The 17,405-nt window shown below is 41.0% G+C and overlaps 1 protein-coding gene across 2 annotated transcripts in view; it reads left to right on the forward strand.

Annotated features, from left to right (window-relative positions):
• Nucleotides 1–1,518: 1,518 nt before the first annotated feature.
• The window catches only part of hivep2a (HIVEP zinc finger 2a), a 117,538-nt gene continuing 101,651 nt past the window's right edge, over nucleotides 1,519–17,405 (forward strand). For both annotated transcript variants that reach the window (XM_031751536.2, XM_039598925.1), the window contains exons 1-2: nucleotides 1,519–1,970; nucleotides 13,389–13,440. The gene's annotated coding sequence lies outside the window, so the exon portion shown is untranslated. The remainder of the gene's footprint in view (nucleotides 1,971–13,388; nucleotides 13,441–17,405) is intronic.

Consider the following 17,405-nt stretch of genomic DNA (forward strand, 5'->3'; position numbering starts at 1 on the left):
ATTTTTTAACACATCCCACATAGCCTTGTCCAGTGGCTTTAAAACAGGCCCTGTGAGACCTGTAGAAATGTGTGCATCAAGAAATGTTTAAAAAATATCATTACTTTTACATTAGCATATATTTTTTTTAATCATATGCCCTGGTCTGCCTTTAGCTTTCATACTGAAGCCTGTGTGGTAGCTTGCTTTTACAATTGTAACCATTATTTTTGCTTGGATAAAAACTATTTTCTCTGAAAGACTAAGATTTTAAGTCCCCTGTCTTAAAATCAAACACTCAAATTTTGCAGAAGTGGTGCAGGCAATACTCAGTTAAAGTGTTTGATTTAGGGATCAATTACTCATGATGTAGTTCTTGTAGAAAAAGAAGAATGGACTTTATAAACCATACTAACCAGTCACAGCTAAAATAACAAACAACAGTAGCATCACTGTCATTAAGCAGAAAGAAAATCATTTTTTTTCAGTCTTTGTGCTCATGCTACCAAAAGCAAACAAGGCTGAGCAATAATGAGATGTTCTGTTTATCTCTCCACTGCTCCATTTAGTGCTGGAGCCAGCATCGAGCATCTCCAAATGTTTCTGTAGTGGGAAAAGAGATTGAATGAGAAAACAAGCTTCGTGTTCTGCAGGTGAAAACTTCAAACTAAGGGCTTCATTCCTGTTCCTCACCTTCATCCAGAAGGTACATGCATAATAATGAAAGTAGAGAAGTGGCAAAACCTGCAGCCCCTCATTCATACTCTTAGTTCTGGGTCCAGCCAGATGTCAAGTCAGGTGTGACATTTGGGCCAGATCTGGTCCATGCTAATCCCATACCTGCCCGTTAACGCGCCAAAAACAGCCCATGGTAGGCCCATATGTGTCTGCTACCAGCGATAATTCTCAATTAATTTTGAGAATTGTATTGATTTAATCAAATCAATACACTGCACATGCGGGAGCCAAAATATTCCAGCAGTGACTGCATGCACACACTGTATTAGAGAAAGAGGAAATTGAGGTGAACGGGTTAATTTTCTGCCATGGGGAATTAAGACATGTTCCCTGCATCCAGCTGTGTAGTAAAGCCGTAAGAAAAGGTAAGAAAATGAAATAAAACAAACATATATAATATTAATAATATCTGTGGAAATCTATAATTCAATAAGGTCGTGTCATCTGTAAACAATTGAAATATTTGATTTTTTAATACGACGACATGTGCTACATTTTGAAGTCTAATTTGCAAATAATGCTTTTGAATGTGTTCCGTTTTACTATATATCTATGGATGTGCAAGCAAAAAGAAGGCACGGAGACAGGCAGTCAGTCAGACAGACAGGTCGCTCCAGAGGTGACCGGGGAATCCTGCTCTCTCTCTGCCGGCAGACAGAGCCTCCTCCTCGGCCACTGCTCCTCCTCCCCTCCCCTCCCTCTGCCCTGGTTGCGCGTTGGGGGATCCGACGACGTCACAGCGGCACACACATTTGCACGGACGCGCGCGTACAAGCGGACACACACACGCCCTCTCTCTTCGCTCTCTGCTGCTCCGTCTCTCTCACTCTCACTCTCCTCTATGCTGCTATTCTGGGAAGTGGCGCTTGGAATAACCCCCGTGTGCGTATGAGTGTGTGTGTGCGTGTGTATGTGTCTCCTGATTTCACCCTGACACACGCACACATACACACTCACAACACAGTCAGACACACACATTTACTGTCTGTCTGACTGCAGGAGTGGAGCTCTGGCAACAGAAATCCGCTCGCAGAGGATTCCTTCCAATTTTACGCGCAACTTTTTTCCTCGTCGGCTTCTTCTCTGCGACGTTTCCAGCGCTCCCCCCTCGACTGTTGTGGATTTCTAACAACCACCCCCTGGCTGTTTGTAGCGGAGCGACGAGCGAAGCTCGCCCGGAATCGGATCTGCTGTCACCGGGCTGCTTGTTGTCATTTTCGCACGGAGACGCGCAGCCGGAGCGCAGACAGAAGGTAAGAGCGGAGAGGGGAAAACGAAAGCTTACGGATCATATTCTCACAGATATCACACTGACAGTGGGATTTTATGCGCCATGGTGGACATTTATGGCATCTTTTCAAGGCACTTGATCTTTTGCTTAGCTTATAAAGGCAAGGCTATGCTGGGGGAATACCCCGGGCACGCATTGCATTGCATGCAGATTACCCAGGTTGCGTAATATCCTGAGGAATTTGCAGTAGCCTGCACGGCCAGGCTGGTTGCAAGGCCGGGGAAGAGATAGACAGTGAGGGAGAGAGGGAGGGTGCATGTTGGTGGATAGGAAGCGATGAAAGTGGAAGCTCGGATGGCGTGTGATTGGTGTGATTTTTGCGTCCGGAGGTTGATTTTTTTTTTTTGCACAAACCCACGGCAGGTTGGTTTGATTAATAGACCTTTACCTGCAGTTCCCTCTGACGTTCATGTGGGACTCCTTTAATCACTCTATAGCGCGCGTGGAATGTACAAAAGTGAGTTGAAGCTGTGACCTCCGCGCACTCTTTGGTATTTCCTTGTTGCTGCTACAGTATGATCAGTGTGACACTCCTCCAAGAGTCACAAACGACTCTTGTTGCTACAGTACCTAAGCGTTGGTTTACACTGTGCGTGCCGAAAACGAACAGGGGAACACTGTCCATTTCTTTTTCGGATGGGGGTGACTTTATCTCATATGCTCATCGTTTGTTTCCTCTGTGTATGTGTCTGTGTATGAGAGGGAGAGAGAGATGGTGGGTGGTGCGCTGGCTGGTTCCGGGAATGTTCCATGACGTGTTGCCGTCTAGAGAGGGGCCCCAGCCGGGGAGACTGCGACTAACGGCTCGGCCCTGCCGCTCTTCCTGCTCTCACTCCCTCTCTCCCTCTCCCTCTGTACTCTCCTGGAAAATATGTCAGTCTGTCTTCGTTTCCAAAGAAGATTTACATTATCATCTCTTAGTGGTCATCTCTGCAGGCTGGGTTCCATTAGGTCAGAGGTCAAAGATCAGGGTCAAACGCAACTGCATGCAACAGGTGGTAAGATCCTGCTCAAGGACACTCACAGCAGTGCACATGATTGGCAGGGTGAGGTCTGAAGTGCAGGTTTGAAACAGCTGAAGGGCAGCATGCAGCCAAGCTGCAGCCAACATGACTTTCTGGATCTCAGAGCATTTGTTTGATGTTTAATGTGTGACAGAAAGTTCAAATAAAGAGCTCAAATAATAAAGATCAAAGAGCTTCTCTACAAAAGCATGCAGTTATCAAATAACTAACATTTTATGATAAATTGTAAGGAAGATAAAAAAGTATAAAACAAAAGTGAAAGAAATTATAGATTCATAATTAATGAAAAGTAAAAGTAAAACTGCAAAAGTAGAATCAAAAACAATTTTTATATAAATAATGCATTTGTGTGTTTTTATTATCTTTTTGTTCAGGGATGGTGGTTAATTTTAGACTACAATGGACACCATGCGCATGCTATTTATAGAAACAGCAAAAAGCTTTGGAGACTGTGAAATAATGAGAAATATGGCAAGAATAACTGCAGATGAATGCCTCTTTTCCGCCGGTCAAAGCTGCAGAAGGAAAAAGCAGCCACAGAAATGAGTCCTGAATGTGCTCGTGGTGTTGGTGGCATTCATAGCCTGCAGCTGAAGAGATGATTACAGTATGTATTCTGCTGTCAGGGAACATGCTGCTGACTCTGTGCGTGCACGTGTCAGTGATGGATGGATGTTTGAGAGCGTGCACGGGGGAAGGCCGACCTACGTACCATCTGTCCTACTGCCACCTCAGATGGCCATCGCGGTGTAGCTACTGCGTAGGAGCAAGCATCCAGGCACGCACACACACAAGTGCACTGTTACCAGGGAGGACAGGCGTATGGAGAACATGCATGAGGTGTGAGAAGATTTTCAGCACTAAACATTCAATTAATTTATTACTTAGGCCTTGTGGGAACTCTTATGTCTTCCCAACATACAGCAAGCTACCCTTGTACAAGCAGCACGCAGCGGGGTTGAAAAGGTTCATAAAGTGCTAACAGTCCTTGGCTTAATGTCTTGGAGATTTTTTTTTGTGACATATATCACGCTTGTGCCAGGGCTGGCACAGTTTCAGGAGCATTTTAATTTAGAAGTTGCTGTGTTAGCATTTGGGACACACCATTCTTAAGCCTATGGATAGCCCAGTGGCTTGGCCGCAACAGCGGTGTTAGCTCTAGGGCAGCTGCCTGCATGAATCAGTATGCCAGATTTAAGCAGCAGCTGTCTGGAAAGTCATTTATGTCAGTGAAGCAGTGTGATCTTATGTAACAACAACCTACATATGTAACAACCTACAATAACAGCGGGTAGCACAGTTGCCTCACTCCAAGAAAGTTGCTAGTTCGAACCCCATCTCGGGCCTTCGGAGTGTTATTCTCCCCGTGACTGCGTCGGCTCCCTCTGGGTACTCTGGTTCCTTCCTGAAGAGATGTACATTATGCTATAGTCACCCTAGGGCAACCAGTGGTTGGTGACATCGGCGCTAACAAAATTATGGCGACCTTGTGCAATGAACTTGTAATCACATTGCCTTTGAAACTGTTGCTCTGAAGAACGGGACTGGGTATGTGACCACTTGTAGTCAGTTGCCTTCTTCAACTCAATTTTAATATGTTAAGATGGAAATAAAACAGAGTTCATCTGCTATCAGTTTGCAATTGACTGGGGTCAAGTTGTCAATTACATGCAGTCTGGTTGCGTTGATACAGCAATTCACTGTTGGTGTTGATACACAGAAATACACAAATTTGACGATAACTACTTCCAGGACCTCAAAGATTAGAAAATGAAATTATGAAGTTCCTCCATAAATCCCAAAATAGAGTCCTGGAATTCCAACCCAAGAGTTTAAAAAATCGTGTAGCTTCAATAAAGCTTTTAAATAACAGTTTTTGAAGTTATTTGTGCAATATGTGTTTGTTGCCTTTAAGTTGAGTGGTTTGTGATTATAAATAGACTACTTTTCTTTATTTGTCGATTCATTTATTTTTATTTTATTTTGATGTTTATTGACTCTTTGCAAAGATGTTTCCTGTGGAAGCAGTTAAGTCCACAGCAAATTTCCCAAAGGAGAAAATAAAATATATCATATCGTAAATAGTGATGCAAATGCTGCAGGATGGTGGTGACAACCAGCTGCCTAAGAATGATCGCAGTCTGTCTGAATCAGACTGCGAATGTTTGGCGACAAGTTGCTTTCCACCAGACGACCTGCGCGATTGCCTTCAGATTGAAAGTTGCCTCCCAACTTGAGTTTGAGAGTGTTGCTTGTTCAACTTCAGGTCGACCAGTTTGTCATGATTGTCACCGATTCACAATCAGTCTCCAAAAACGAAAAAATTCAGTGCAACTTTCTTGAGTTGTAACAAGGTCGTTACAACCGACCTAGATGTTGATCAAAGATGATGATGAATAAGATCAAGGGCTTTAAGTGTGTAGAATAAAGTGCTGTATGAATGTACGGCCCAAAATGTGATTGTTTAAAGTGCTTTGATTGGTCAGTAAGACTAGAAAAGCACTGTATAAATTCAAGGACATTAAAATTACGTCTGGTGATGTACTGTTCTGACCTTCTCAGGCCTGATACTGATATTGAGTCTTCTTTGTCTCTAACTTCAAGAAAGAGGACGGAAATATATATTTTTCATGTTTAACATAAAGTTTGACTAAAACAGAGAAAGAATTGTAACGAAGAAATCAATACATTTATTAATGAAATAACACATAACAGAAACAAGATAAGAGAACTTAAACTGTATAATGTATTTATTCTTCACTCCTTTAATTTTAGCAGACAAGTGAAAGTAAAGTGAAGATAACAGTAGTGTAACTGCCGTCAAATGTTCCCACCAAGTAATGAAAGAGAGAGGAAAAGTTGCAGACAGCGCCGTGGATACCGTTCTTCAGTTTTGGCCAACTCACTTGTTGCTTGTTTGATGTTAAATTACAATTTAGTCACAAACTAGCAAAAAGACACAAATGGAACTTGTCGCTGTGCGACTGGGAAGTGCCTCTAAGCTGCTGGCCCTTCGTTGTTAGAATCAGCACAGGACTACTATCAAAGATACCATTTCTCACGTGCAGCACACAGCAGGAAGTAGTCCACTTCAGACACTCTTTCACTACAGCAGTGGGGTGCCTGGTTAGAAGGTCCGGGAGGTCGGACAAATGACACGCGCTCACTGTGAATTCTCTGGAGATTTACCCATGCCATCCTCACACGCTGACAATCAGCCATCGTGCACACTCGACACTTTCACTGGATAATGAACAGAAGAGTTCAGAGCTGTGAAAGCAGCTTGGGGTAGAGCTGCACCGAACGGGCTCAACCGCTCGGCTGTTGTCACCAGTGCCTGATGTAGGAATTTGAGTCAGACTCAGTGAAGCAGTTGATTGCGCTACTTTTTGGCATGCCGTGGTTCCTGGATGACTGGTGTTCTGTGAGGCAGGTGCAGGGTGTTGTGGGATTTTGTGAAATCCATACATTATTGTTGAAGTATAACTGCGAAAAACATTATGAATGACTTGCGAATTCACTGTGTCTCTCCTTTGTTTTAACTCATTTCCCCTAAAAAGCCTCTGTCACAGAAAAACCCCAGCCTGCTTGTGCAGTTTCCAGGTGATGGCGTGGCTCATCAAAGGCCTTTGCAAACACGGTAAACAGCTTGTTTCTTTTGTGGGGCAAATTACAACTAACCACAAGTGTGACCCACCATCTAAAGGAGAAATTACCTATAGACAGTATTGCAAAGGCTATCGTGGAGGCTCTTGAATGATAACATATGGCATGTAGCTTAAAGGGCACTTGTGAAACTAAACATCCCTTCAACTGCTTCAAAAGAGCACTGGATATGAACCAGAAGGACAATGTGTGGAAGTGTGTGATAAGAAGATATAGGTCCAGATTCCACTGAAGGGCTGTCAAAAGTGGCTGCAAATGACAATACAATCAAAAAAGACCAGATCAGATAAGCTAGGGGCTACTTTATTATTCACATAGGCTTTTCTGTTGTTGTGCCTGGAGAACAAAAAGTCTGAAAACCAAAGGGTTAGCAGACAGAAGTCACAGTCCTCTGAAAAACCTTCATACCTCAAAAAGTTTGGCTTATACTGAGTTTAAAAATACAGCGTTTGGACTGTTAATCTAACACAACAGCTTCTTTACAGCTTTAAATTTAAATAGTGGGAGAATTTTGCCAAATAATAAAGGATCTCTTAACTATTATTTCAAAATTCAAATTGAAAAACTCAATGTCCAGTTTTCTCAAGGCTTTCAAACATGTCTCCTTGTTGGATTTGCCATAGATGTAATAAATACTTCTTATCTGTCATGTGGCCACACATATATGTGGGACAGGTTCATGCTGTGACCAGAATCCTCATCTGATTACATTAGATTTATCTGCAAGATGCCACTGTCCAGAAAGTCTTCTGCATGCAACGGGAACTTTGGACTCACAGTGTCCGGTTTGGCTAAAAAAACAATAGCAAGGCTTAAATTACTTCAATAGTTGGAATTCAACACAAGAATCCAGAGAATTCAATTCCAAAAGCCTGTTCGACAACCTCCATTTTTCTTTTCACATACTTCTTATTGCAGCGCTTTGCCTCTCCTCCTGTCTCTTTGTCTGTCTCACCGCTGACTGTGCTGCAGCCGGTTCGCTGCAGACGTGTTAGGTTAGCATTTGCTGTCAATTATCACAGTGCACACATCATAGCTGGAGAATTTGAAATGACTGCAGATGTATGGCATGGTGTGAAGACATAACCCCTTCACACATACAGATGCACACAGCTTTCATTGCAGCTCGGACTCACTGGTGTGCAGGGTGTTCATTCGGAACTGATTCGCTGGTAAAAGCGTGCACGTGCACATGAACCCATAGACCCTAATTTAAAGAGTAAATATCGTATTTTCGACTGATAAACAGTTTTAAAAAGTTGAAATAGAACCAAAGAGTGTTACATCTAGTAGTTTGTTCTCATATTTCATATTTTACTGCCAAAAAATACATTCCACACGTCATGGTAGTGAAAAAATATCCGCTGATATTCAGATTATATCATTTAACCTTGCTGGATTTCACTCCATGAGAAAAGACTTGACAATAGGAACTTTGTTCCACTCTGTATATTGTTATCCTTTGCCTCACTCACTCTGTTATTGTACCAGCATTGTATGAGACACCTCAGAGTGGATTATTACCAACAAAGAAGTGCACAATCTGCTTTGCAACATAATGCACCCACAGCACGCTAACACTGCGCTCAGAGAACGGCACACTGAACTCGTATAAAGTTTATCTCATTGCATTGTGCTGCTTTTGAATGCAATTGCACAATTTTTCCCGTGTGTGTGTGTGTGTGTGTGTGTGTGTGAGTGTGCGCGATCACCTGAGCTGTAAAGGAACCTGAGAGCGCTCTGGTGACCGAGGTCCTGAGAGCGAAGGTTGAATTATTAAGACACATCCACACATATGCACACACAAAGCCTAATGAGGTGGTTGACTGGGTGTACCAGATAAATTGTTCCACAGTGGTTTAGTTTCATACCGTTATACATGTGGAAAAAGGAAAGAAGGGTAAAAGGAGAACAATGTGCAAGCGTGTCATTTGCTGGGACATTAGTTGTCCCTCAGCCAATCAGTGATGAACTCTTGATTGTCCATTGGTCCATATCAGCCAGTTATATTGCAGGTTTTTAAACAAAAAAAGGCTGAGGAAGGGGAAAAGAGGCTGATATTGAAATCCAATCTCTTTGTACGCAAAGCCAGGTGCTGAACATGCTGTCAGGTGGGCTGTGCGTGTTTGTGTGTGTGTGTTTGCGGCTTTTCGGATGGACATAGCGATGCTACAGAAATAAACGGAGAGAGGGAGAGGGAGAGACCTTTACTCAAACTGGCCTACTTTCTCAGCAGCTTGTAATTAGTCTCACTTCATGCATTTATGCATCAGACAGTGGAGCTAAATCAGTGTTTTGTAATCAGGAAATCCCAGATGACACCACCATCATCCTGTTCTCCTTTACTGTACTCTACACTGCCAATTTGACAACTTAAACTATGGTTGAATAATTTTGAATATCATTGTAAAAGCTGCTGTTTTCTGTCATGACGCTGTATGCTATAAGGGCCTGAAATCAAATGCAACACCTTCTCTGCCAACATTGATTAAAAGTAACTCATAGATTAACTGTTATACTCATTCCAAATAAAACAAACAAACAAACTTTATAGGTTGTAGCTTCTCAACTGATGGGATTTTATGCTTATCCTTGTCTTCTGTATCCGTAAACTGGATGCCTTTGGGCTTTTAGACAGAATCTGATCACCTTACATTTATATGCAGTTTTACTGGCATATTTTCTCAGTTCTTGGAGACATTTGGAAACATTTAAAGCTGATTCATATGCTGCTCTTTCTTCTTATTCTTGGACTCTGTTTATACCGAGTCTTGCTGCGGCCCTTCACTTCATCGCAACCTGTTTCAGCTCCTTTCTGAAGCCATCTCCATTTTCAATTCACTTAGGCATGTAGACATGGTCGAGGCAACCTGCAAGCTGAAGTTCAATCTAAGCATCAGAATAAGGAAGAAAGGTGATTTAAGTGACTTTTTGTTGCTATCAAACTGCTGATTTACTGGGATTTTCCCACACAACTATCTCCAGTGAGCAGCAGTCGTAAATGCCTTGTAGATGTCAGAGGCCAGACAAGAAGGCCACAATAACCACTTGTTATAACCAAGAGCATCTCTGAATGCATTACAAATTGAAGCTTGAAGTACTGTAGATGGGCTACAGCAGCAGAAGATCACACTGTCTGCCACTCTTGTCAGCTAAGAACAGGAAATTGAGGTTACAGTTCACACCAGCTCACCAAAGAAGGGAAAAGACTTTGAAAAGCAGGAGGGGGCAAGAGGGGCATGTAATCCAGTACTAGCAACGTGTACCTAATAAAGTGGTCAGTGAACAGTAAATAGTAAATACAAGTCTTTCATATCATGAGTATAATAGGAATTATTTCTTACTTCACAGGTAAGATGACACAAATTCCTGCTTTCATTAACACCCAGACACTCGCTTGTATTGATTTTTCTTTTAATCTTAGATGGCTAAGTATGATTATATGATTTAAATAAAAATCTGTGATCTCAAACACCAACATACATCCCTTTTTGATGTTAGTCACTCAGAATTTACTGCCGCTATTTTGTGCCGACACTCTGCAGTCATACCGGGAGTATTTAAATATCTGCACCCACAGAAACGAAACCTAAACCCGAATACGTTGCAATGAGTGTTTGCACAATTAAAAACTTCTCACTTTCTCTCACTGGGAAACTCTCACTTTCATACTTCACTGATGAGTCCAAGTGTAGGTAAAACCCTGCTGAACCCTGGCATTTTCTCTGGGGGATGTCCAGAGGCATTTTGGGAAATGTAGTCAATCCAAGTGACGAAGGTTGGACAGATTTAGGGTAAGCAGATGAACTTTAAATGGTAAATTATGATGAGAATGATTAAAAAATGATTAATCGAATGAGATAAACATTTCAAACTGATTATATCTGATTATGTGTAATCCATATGAGGGTTTTTCCCTCTTAAACTCATTACAAAAGATCTACCACAAATGTCTGGATTTTTTAAAATCATAATAATTGAACTATGCATTAATATTTACTTTTACTGCTTAATCTAACCTGTGTTTTTCATCAAAAGTTAATGCAAATCTGTAAGAACAAACTTTGTTAAACACTCTAGCTGGTATCGGTGTGCCGTTCCCAGGCTTTGTTTGCCCAGTCTGATATTATCACAGTGAAAACACAGAGACAGCTGCTACTGTAGGTTTAGGGTGAGGTATTTGCATATCCATACAAAAGATAAAAACACTTCAGAAAATATCTGGGGATGAAAAGAAATCCAATCTCAGCAGGTGAGACTAAACAGAAACCCCAGTGGGCTTAAAAAAATAAAACAATGGAAAAACATCACATCCAAAGAAAAAAGTGACAAAAGAAAAGCGAAAATCAAGATGACAAACGGATGACATGAGTGATCTGAAGCTCTAAGACAGGATGTCGTATGTTTTTATTTGCTTATTGCTGGATTCATTGTGGGGTTTGATATGGCAGTGTCAAATGTTCCCAATCCTCTAAGATGGCAGCCGAGACTTCAGCTACTGAAGACGTGTTTTTAGGAATTTATGATTACAAACCACAGGATCAGCATGTCACCTCTGCTGTTCTGAAGATATTACAGAAGCACTGCTGCTGTGTGTTTTTAGCTGACACCCATTTAAATTCTGCGCTGATATTCGTACGCCAAGAGTGTCTTATAACTTTCTCACCTTTAAAAACAACTGAAAATGTGAGATGTCCTCAAACCTGAACAGCGTGTTGTGTCAATTGTCAGTAACTGCTGAAATAACACAAATGCACTTTTGTTTCCCACGCACTCACTGGGCAGGCTTGCCAATTATGGTAAACGACACCTTAGTATATTTAATGACTTGTTTCTCATTTTTATTAATTTATTAGTGCACAGACCCTTTGCTTTCTTGGCTCAGTGATATTAAGAAATATAGGACAGAAACCTCCTTAGAACTAGGAAAAAATCAGTCGTTGCTGATTCCCTTGAATCTTTGGATTGCATATGGATCGCAAGGCAGTTGCACAGGGTAACTCGTGTAACTTGTGTAACTCGGATGGACTGCAGTCAATCTTGCGGGCAAGAGTTTGGCAAATTTTTGAAAAACTGCTGTCTAGTTTCTACATGCAGAAGAACTGTTAACACGTTGGAGTCAGACTGAGTCAGTCTGTGCCGATGAGTCTGGTCTGTGATGTCTCTCTTTGGAATTGGACACTTGACTCAGTTGGTTGCCAACTACTTGTATTTTGGTTATGATCCTATACCAAAGCAAGGTTGCCGAGTGTTTTGAGGGTGAGACAGCCAGAAAGTAATAATTCCCTGCAACACTGAACTTTCATCAAGGAGAGTGGGGCTTGTGTTTCATGTGGGGGCACTGTTTCTGAAGATTAATTGTCCTTCTAGATGGCTGGGAACTTTCTGTTTGGAGTTTGCATGTGCCTGCCTGGGTTTCCTCTGGGTGCTCCAGTTTCCTGTTGCAGTCCAAAGACATGCTTGTTAGGTTAACTGGTGTTTCTAAATTGGCTGTAGGTGTGGTGTTGGTCTCCTGGGATAAACTTATCCCCACCTTAGTCGGGGATTTAATCTGGTTCAGTACAATGCTGCTGCCGGATGAAAGACCTGGTTGACAACATGCATTCCAGTTCATCCCAAATGTGTTTTATGGCCTTGAGGTCAGCCAAGTGTTTTCACACCAAACTTGAAAACTATTTCCTCTTGAACCTGGCTTCATGTCTGGAGCCATTGTATTGCTGAAACAGGAAAGGGCCTTCCCCAAACTGTTGCCACAAAGTTAATCCATCTAAACTAAAAATCTTATTTGCTGTAGGGAAATAATTTTCATTGGATGTTTGTTAGGCGACCAACTGAAGGTTACCAAGTACTCTTCAGCAATACTCCAATTAAAACAGCAATTTATCATTTTTACACATCAGTTTAAAAGGCATGAAATAGACTCAGTGTAACTGCTTTAATTGGTGAGCTTTCGATTAGTGAGCTGTAAGGGAAATATTATTATTTCTACTCTTTTTCCTCACCACTTGGCAGTCATCTTTGAAAAAACCCTAGGGCAGTTTTTTGTGGACCAAGAAGCCGTTTGGAAAGGAAAAGCTGCAGATATATAAAATCGCCAAATCTAATGAAAAACAAAAGAGAGTAATATTGCTTTAACGGCCCAAAAGCAGATGACCGGCCTTTTAGGACAAGTGTGATACAAATGTCATTTTTAGTATTTCTAAGGTCCCCCATAGATTTTGATTATATATGATTATATATGATTTTTATTACATGTCTGGTTTTGCTGGGTGTAGCCTAATCAACAAAGATGAACAAAAATATTGATCGTCATGTCTAACTCTCTGCCAAAAAGGAAATTTGCATGCTTTTTGAAGATGCTCCTGTTTTGAACTACAGGACAAGCAGCATAAACCAAAACTATGCAAATACTGCGGGTCACATCTTGGTGATAGTGTGGCTTTGGGCAATGGGTGGGTTAAACATCCCCCAGCCATGTTCATATCGTCAGTCCAGTGGGGTTTTTTTTCCACCATCGTACTGCGCTACAGACTGCATGGGCATTTGGCAATATGTCAGAAATCAGCATGACTCCAGTGCAGGAGGCAGCCATGTTGTATGCATGTAGCACACAGAGTGTGTTTAAAACTGGCAGTTTTGCATAAGAGTGCCATCATGCTCTAATTCTGTCATCTGTCTTTCTCCTCTAGGGGCACTTTGTGGACTTGATAAACTGGAACAGAAAGCAACCGATTGCACCAGGTAGGATCCACAAGCCTAATAACTGCTGTGTACTTGTATGTTGTGATTATAGTGTAAAGTAATATATGGCATCCAGTCATTGCGCACAAAATAGAGTAGCTTCTAGTGACTGGTTGCTTATCGCAATATCAAAAGTAGTAGCAGTCACCACAACATGTTTTGTATTCTACGGTAAGAACCCTATAATAATACAGAGAAAACCCAACAATTACACAACCTCTTATGAGCAAAGACTTGGCTACAGCTGAAATGAAAAACTCCCCAATAAGAACATAGTCAGAGATGTCCATATAAGGACATCCTCTCTCTGTCATTAAATCACTCAGTATAAAAGGAACATTTTGACCAGTCTGAAGCCAAATAGATTATTTGAACCTCACTATTTGAAACTTTGGCCATGTTTAATATGAGCATCCGCAACTTTAACAGACTGTATATGGCAGATAATAAGGAAAAATACAGTAGGTCCCTTTAATTAAAAAAAAAAAGTCAAGAAAACTGTTTAAAAATGCAGTTTGTGTAGACAAAATGTTGAAAATAGTTGAAAATATTTCAACTATCTGTGCAAGAGTAGAGTTTTCATTTAAGAAGTCGTGCATCTCTGCAATAATAACCATCTTTTAAAATGGCTGATTCTTCTGTGATGAGAGAGAGAAGGAGGCTCATAAAGAAAAAACAGACGGTAAGACAAGGAGCCATTTGAGCTGTTTTCATTTAACCAGAATTACTCTCAACTGTTTCCTCCCGGCTGGTTGCCGGGGAAACTGGCCAGCTTCGTTATTGGAGGTGCGACCTCAGCTGGGAGTGCAAATGATAGAGCTCACTTTAACGTTCCCGCTGCCTGCAATCACGTTTCTGTGACTCTCTTTCATTAACATGCTTTGTACTGTTTGGTAAATGATCTAATTTTCCTCCTCGCACGCACAATAATCAGGTCGGGCTTTTGTTTGCCGAGACCAAAGTTTTGCGAGCTGAGCTGATTATGGAGCGTAAAGGCAGAAGCAGACGCTGTGTTAGGATCCAAATACTGATAAAACACAAATCTAATCCGACAGAAATGTATACCCATCTCTTCTAACTCTGCTTTCACAATGATGGCCAATCTGCCTGAAAAATGAAATAAAATAAAATTTGGGATAATAAAAGCAAACATATACCCCAGGCTGGCAGCAGGGGTTTGTATCGTGGCAAGAAGTGCAGAATTGCCAGACATCATATGCATGTCACTGATTCTCAGATTTTGTCATCTCAAACTGGAATTATTGCCCTGAGGTTTTACACCTTTGCCAAACAAGTCAAGTTACAGCTTATCTTCATGTCTGTGTTTGACCTTCTGGGTTCATGATGACATCACCTCATCGCATTTTACTGGAACTGTCATTAACAGACATCAGCTGGCAGAAGGTGTAGCTTTTTCTGTTGATATACAAAAAAAATAAAAAAAAACAAATGAGGCTTATGTAAAAAAAAAGAAAAAATATATATATATGTGTGTGTGTGTACCAGAAAATTGTTCACGCCACAACGTTGATGACAAATATACTTTTTCTAAGACTAAACACAAGAAAGTAACATATGTCTTTTGCATGGCTTCTTATACGGTTGAATATGGTAACGTTTTGCAAGGATCTTGAGAATTAATTGTTGTACAGAATTAAACAAATGATTACTACTCAATAAATATAATCACAAATTTTGAATGCAAGAAAAAAAACTTTGGCATTAATTTGATTCTTCTTGTTTAATTTTGAATATGTCATATTTGCAAAACCAAAAATTTCTCAATATAACACAATTTTTTAATAGTTTTCAGCTGACAGTAATTATCACTTTGAGTCTCCTAAATTCAAAGCAAAGAAGAAAAATAAGTCAGCACACGTGTTGTTAAGATAATAATAATAATAATAATTATAGCAGTCTTGCCCACTCAGCTACCATCCTGGAAACGAGTTAAACAGACTGAGGCCCAGCTAGATTAAGATCTCATGAAAAAGACTTTTTCAGTTTCAGCACAGTCGTTAAATTTTCAGGTTTTATCGACGTGGTCAATGTTTCTGGCTCATCCCACCATTGTGCTGAATAGGTGGTGTTGTGAACACCAAATAAGAAGAAAATGAGGTGCTCTATAAGTTTACTATGATAACGAGTAATTATGCTCCCCTGGCGTTATATTTCCTGCAGCAGCTAAAGCAGATGACTGGCTGTTTAGGAGAAGCAGTGGGACAACAACCGTCATGCTAATGTCTCCGGTAATTCAGTGTTAGTGGAATCTTCCAGATTATTCCTTCACGTTACTTATTTCTTTTCAATTGGGGATAATTTATCCAAAGTTCAGGAGCAAGACCTCGTAAACCCGTCTTCCAGTCGTATGTCTATAAACACCTTCCCGCTCCGTGTACCTGTTTATTGTCATCTTTGGTACCACAGAGATCTGCCAGGCTTGGGAAGCACCACTGATCCTCTGCGACGCCTTCCTCAAACTTCAGTGTAAGGCTTTAACTGAGGTCTAAAATCCATCTACCATTCCCTATCAGTAAGCATTGTATAACCCATTTGAGGTTATGGTTCTTGCCAGTGATCTTTTATTTTATCAGGAAGTGAAACTAGAACATGCTAACAAAAGAGATTCTTAATCTGTCTTGTAAGACGCTGACGTAGGGAGCATAAGCTTAGCATGTTGGGTTTTTTTAAAAAGGGAAAGTACAAGTACTACACATAACTTCCCGATGCTGAACATGACACAGTTTTCTGCTAGTTGATGCCATGATCACAAAGAAACATGATGTTGAGTTTTTAAAAATCTTAAAGCGATTGCATAATCTTATGATTTTTCTCTTAATCAAATAGAAATCTTGACATAATTTTTTATGAAATATTCATGGCTTACCCTCTAAAAAACATCCTACACGGCCTCATATAGTGCAAGGAACTAGAAAACACAGATGAACAATGCATTCATTCCCTCAACGCACTACTACTGTGTGAAAAAAACAAGATGATGTGCTCTGTAGCATCAAAAGACTGAATGCAGATCTTATTCCCGACCTTGTACAGCTGCTTTTTATTAAAATTAACATGCAAGTCAGGTAGAAAATGATTTTTTTTGTGGGCCATTAATGTTTTAATGTAGTTGATATAAGCCCCTTTTCCAGTAATAATGGGAAGGTCAAAGGTCAAGACGCAGAAAACAGTCATAAGCATCAGCATCCCTTGACAATGATCATCAAGGACAAATGTTTTGCATTTGAGTTCAAAGCAGGGGAGTAGTAGAGGAAAGGAGCTGTGCAAGAATAGTGCTTGTGCTGGAAGAAAAATACTGATGCAGCAGTGACTATAAACAGATGGAGGATAATTCATGAAGGAGGACTCGTGAAGTGACTGCTGCGGTGAAGATTACACTAAAAATGATGGATGGAAGAAGTGTGTACTGGAGGCTGAAGATTAGGGACTGGGCTTTTGCGTTCTTTGCTTTTCAAATGTGTGTTGGTTGCAAATGTGATGGATAGCAGAAGAAACTGGGTGTGTGTGTGTGTTTGTGTGAGAGAGAGAGAGTCAGCGGTGTCACTTCCTCTTCCTGCGAAACAGGCGGCTTGGTATCAAGGATGAGATGAACTATGTAATCCAAACATCCTCCGTCTTTCTCTTCTTCTATCTCCCGCTGGCTCTCACATCATGCTTTCTTCTATAAGTGTATGTGTTATCACCCACGAGTCTTTGTTTCTGTGTGTGTGTATGTGTGGTTGAGGCGGACCATGCACAGAAATAGATCATGTAAAGCAGAGATTACTATCTGCACCTCAAAGCATAAACGTGTGGGCCTTTAAACTTCATACTGTGTCATTTCTGCACACACGAGGTTACGCACTCATGCACACAAACACACAGCAGAAGACATGCACAGGATGTGCGTCAGTGCTTGCACAGGGTGCACTCAAAAATGCACATGATGTCTGCGTGTGCCTGTG

The sequence above is a fragment of the Oreochromis aureus genome, linkage group 15, assembly GCF_013358895.1.
Source record: "Oreochromis aureus strain Israel breed Guangdong linkage group 15, ZZ_aureus, whole genome shotgun sequence".
Classification (NCBI taxonomy): Eukaryota; Metazoa; Chordata; class Actinopteri; order Cichliformes; family Cichlidae; genus Oreochromis; species Oreochromis aureus.